Source organism: Gossypium hirsutum, chromosome A13, assembly GCF_007990345.1.
Source record: "Gossypium hirsutum isolate 1008001.06 chromosome A13, Gossypium_hirsutum_v2.1, whole genome shotgun sequence".
NCBI classification, from domain to species: Eukaryota; Viridiplantae; Streptophyta; class Magnoliopsida; order Malvales; family Malvaceae; genus Gossypium; species Gossypium hirsutum.
The window spans coordinates 79726719-79731394 of NC_053436.1; the positions used below are offsets into that span (position 1 = coordinate 79726719).

The 4676-nt window shown below is 37.6% G+C and overlaps 1 non-coding gene across 1 annotated transcript; it reads left to right on the forward strand.

Annotated features, from left to right (window-relative positions):
• The first annotated feature begins 4240 nt into the window (after positions 1–4240).
• LOC121213285 (small nucleolar RNA R71) lies at positions 4241–4347 on the forward strand. Its single transcript, XR_005908668.1, has one exon. It is a non-coding gene; the product is annotated as a small nucleolar RNA R71 (small nucleolar RNA).
• The last annotated feature ends 329 nt before the right edge of the window (positions 4348–4676 follow it).

The following is a 4676-nucleotide window of genomic DNA, read 5'->3' on the forward strand; positions in this document are numbered from 1 at the left end:
AATATCCCCACACTTAAGCATTTGCTTGTCCTCAAGCAAAACCCTCAACTCACAATCAAAATAAATTCTTCTTAACTTATAATTCCTATTAATAATATCTCAAAATAATCCATAAGTAGTCATACATTGAGAATTTGACTGAAAGAACATCAAAGTTCCAAAACATTCCAAGTTGAGTATTTTATCATGAAAGTATAGGTGTCTCCCCTCATCTAAGTAATTACCTTCGACTCAAAATATCACAGAGTTTCACATCCTCACTAAAGATTCACTCAAATCACTTGAGGTGTTTAAGGACAATAAATGAAGCACTCAATAGTCAATAATGAAAAGTCATTACCATAGGCTTACATGAAAATCAAATCTCCACCACTATATATTGAAATGAATATCAATCAAAAGGTCTTTAAAGGGTTGTAACGTGGCTTTGGTTAGGGGGTGTGGTCACAAGCTGAAAGAAAAGGTTAGAATCGAGATTGAATTGGAAAATTGCCTAACTAGAAAAAGTAATTAAACATCAATTGAGTACAAGTGAGCTTCTTATCAGAAGATGGAATTTAGATACTGCGGCTCAACAATACCGAATTACTACTAATATCTAAGTATAAATTTTTTTTAGGACCAAGTCAAATACATAGAAGAGCAAAGCATAGCTAAGCAATTAGTTCAAATCAAATCTCGACAAAAATAGGGATCAAATTAGGGGATTTCAACAATAATAGTTTATAGGTTAATATTGAGGGTAAATCAATTAATGGCTTGTTAGGCTCAAAGGGGTTTACTAAGGGTTAATTATGAAGGTAGGCTTTTGTGGAGTGAGTGGGTTAAACCTAAGTGCCTTTATCATTTTGACATATCAAATCAAATGGTGTGGTCTTGACATGCATAGTCAAGCAAGTTCTAGAATAACAATTCAATATTGACGCACTCAAAGCAAAAATAAAACTGAGCATGAAAGAAATAGTAGGTGCTCTAAAGGCTCAAAATCTCACAAAAATTACGGCTTTTTGATGTTTAAACCTGTGAATTTCAACTCAAGATTATACATACTTGGGAGAAACAACCTATAAAATTTTAAATTCAAAAGTCAACTTATCATGCTTAATTCTTTAATATCTTAAAGTTTAAACAATCAATGCATGAATGCCTAAGTTTTAATTCAAGACATATCAATAAAAATCATAAGTTAATTACAATTCATTCTAATAGTGATATGAGTGATTTACGTGAGAATAAGACATAATTCAGGGATTTCTAATGATGATATAAAAGACCCCCACACTTAAGATGTACGTTGCCCTCAATGTACAAAGGTAGATATATTGAAAAAGATAGATTGATAATCATAAGATAGGGAGAGAAGTGAAACTTCCTGAATGATGAATTAATTCCTTGAACTGGAGTTTTGGAGAATAATCGGCGTAAGAGTGGAGGAGGATACTCCGGTGGTGGTAAAGGTTCATTAGTCCATAAGTCCTGTGCCAAAAGAATTTTATATCTGGTGGTAGCTATAGTCGTGGTTGAACAGGACATGGCAGTCATGGAGAACCTTTCCTGGTGGAGTTTTTAGTTCCTATGCAACGATGAGCTAACATAATCAGGAACTATAAGGAAGCATAATTACTCGTAATGAAATAGCTGAAATTGAAAATTGTAAAAACTCAAGATAAAATAGTATAAATAGGAAATAAAAAGTAATTTCAAAATATAAAGAAAAAGCTAAGATAGATAATAGGTGTTTATAGAGAACTTGGGGCACACGGCCATGAGGCATGCCTGTGTGCCTTCATTTCAGCTCGTGCGTTTTGTGGTTTTCGAAATTGGGCGCATCGGTGTACTTGGCCATGTTGCATGACCGTGTCAATCTTCGTTCGCTTCTCCCACGCCCATGTATGAAAGCACACGCCCATGTTAAATTAACAGATTTGCCCACGGTTTCAAAACACGGGCATGTCACACTCCCGTGTTATTTTGCCAGTTTCACCTACGGCCATGTCGTACGGCCGTGGCAACTTATCGCATCCATTGTTGGGGAAGAAATTTTTGCCCTGTTTTCACACGGCCGTATCACACGGCCATGTTTCATCGAGTGGTATGTGCACCGCCTACGGCACGCTCGTGTTCCTGGCTGTGTGGTTCTGAAAATCCTGTGTTCAGTGAATCAAGTAGTTAATTAAATGTTAAAGAGTAAAATTTAAAGAAGTTAGCACCGTTAGTGCTTCGGGTGCCTCCCGAGAAATGCTTATTTATAGTCTAAGCTCGACTTACTTCTCTAGTGCATGATTTTGGTGACTCGAGGAGTTTACACTCCTCATCCCTACTATCAATTTTATCAACATAAGGTTTAAGACGAGTACCATTTACTTTGAATGTGCCAAATTGGGAGTGGTTTACCTCGATCGTACCGTATGGAAAAAACTAATTACTGTAAAAGGGGTTTCTTCATTTGGTTCAGAAGTGGCGGTTCGAGGATCTGCTACATCGAGTAGTACTTTGTCAGTAACTTTAAGTTGAATTTTAGAGGAATTAAGCTCCTCATGGCGTGGTTTTGTTTTATCGTGTTTTCTCGGCTTATGTGTCCGCCATTCATCTAGCTCCTTGATTTGTAACCTTCGTTCTTTATGGATAGGTTCTTTGTTGTTGCTTGGTTTATGTATGTTCTTCGAAACTATTTTCTACAAAGAAGGTTGCACTATATGGTTAGTTTTAGCCAAATGATTTGTACAATCACTTTCAATTTTTGATGTGTTATTCGAATTACGGGCTTAAAGGGTGATTGTTTCGTCTCCCACACGAAGTGTGAGTTCACCTGTGCCAATGTCAATAATTGTTCTGGCGGTTGCTAAAAAAGGCCTTCCTAAAATTAAGGGGACGTTGCTATCCTCCACTATGTCTAGAACAACGAAATCAACTGGGAATATAAATTTGTCAATTTTAACGAGTACATCTTCAATAATCCCTAAGAAAATCTGATAGTTTTATCTGCTAATTAAATGCTCATCCTAGTTTATTTGGGTTTCCCTAGACCTAGTTGCTTAAATAATTTGTAAGGCATAACATTGATACTAGCCCCTAAATCAGCCAACGCATTATTAAAATCTAAACTACCAATTAAACAAGAAATTGTAAAACTCCCTGGATCTTTTAGTTTGTTAGGCAGCTTATTCTGTAGAATGGCTGAGCAGACCGCGTTCAGCTCCACATGCGATGCTTCATCTAACTTTCGTTTATTTGTCAGAAGCTCCTTTAAAAACTTGACTGCATTTGGCATCTGCGAAAGGGCTTCAATAAACGGTAAGTTAATATGTAGTTTCTTTAGAAGTTTAAAGAATTTACCAAATTGTTCATCTGAGCAATCTTTCCTTGTCGCATTGAGGTATGGCATGCGAGGTTTATATTCTATAATCACCGACTTTGGCTCATTGTGGCCGACCTTATCCTTACCTATGCTTACCCCCGTTTCTGGCCTTGGTTCTGTAACTAGCCCTTTCTCATCTTGAATGGAAATCACGTTGAGTTGCTCCCTTGGGTTAGATTCAATGTTGCTTGGCAGGCTACCTTGTGGTCGTTCGAAAATCAACTTGGCGAGCTATCCAATTTGAGTTTTGAGCCCTTTGATTGATGCTTGTTGATTTTTGAGTGCTGTCTCGGTATTCTGAAAATGAGTTTCTGACACTGAGATGAATTCTGTTAGCATCTCCTCAAGGTTCGATTTTTTCTCTTGTTAGTAGGGTGGTTGTTGGAAGCATGGAGGTGGTGGTCTCTGATTCTATTGGCCTCCCCATGAAAAATTAGGGTGGTTCCTCCAACCTGCATTGTAAGTATTGCTATATAGATTGTTTTGAGATCGAGGATTGTTACCCATGTAATTTAACCTTTCGTTCTCCATGTTGTGGCCATAAGGTAGGTATTCTGAACTACTTGATCTGCCTTCACTTGCTTCGCATTGCATTACTGGGTGAACCTGTGAAGAACTAAGAAAACCATCAATTTTCCTATTCAAGAGTTCTACCTGAATAGAGAGCATGGTGACCGTATCGATGTTATAAACGCCGGCTGTTTTCATTGACTTTGCCCTCATGACTTGCCACTGATAGTTATTCAATGACATCTCCTCTATAAATTCATAGGCATCTTCAGGTGTCTTATTATTGATGGTTCTGCCAGCAGCTGCGTAAACCATTTGTCGAGTCGAAGGATTTAGGCCATTATGAAAGGTTTGAACTGTAGCCAAAGCGGTAACCCATGGTGAGGGCATCTTCTCAAGAGGTCCTTGTATCTCTCCCATGCATCGTAGAGTGTTTCTAAATCCATCTGCACAAATGAAGAAATATCATTACATAATTTAGCCGTTTTAGCTGGCGAAAAATATTTTAATAAAAACTTTTCAGTCATTTGTGCCCAAGTAGTGATTGGCCCTCGTGGAAACAAGTTCAACCACTGTTTAGCTTTGTTTCTCAATGAAAAAGGGAATAACCGAAGATGAATGGCGTCATTAGAAACGCCATTAATTTTAAATGTATCACATAGTTCCAAAAAGTTTTCCAAGTGAGCGTTGGGATCCTTGTCCTGTAAACCATCAAACTCAGCAAACTGTTGTATCATTTGAATTGTGTGAGGTTTTAGTTCAAAAGTATTTGCGGCTACAGCCGGTTTAACTATGCTCGATTCAGTTC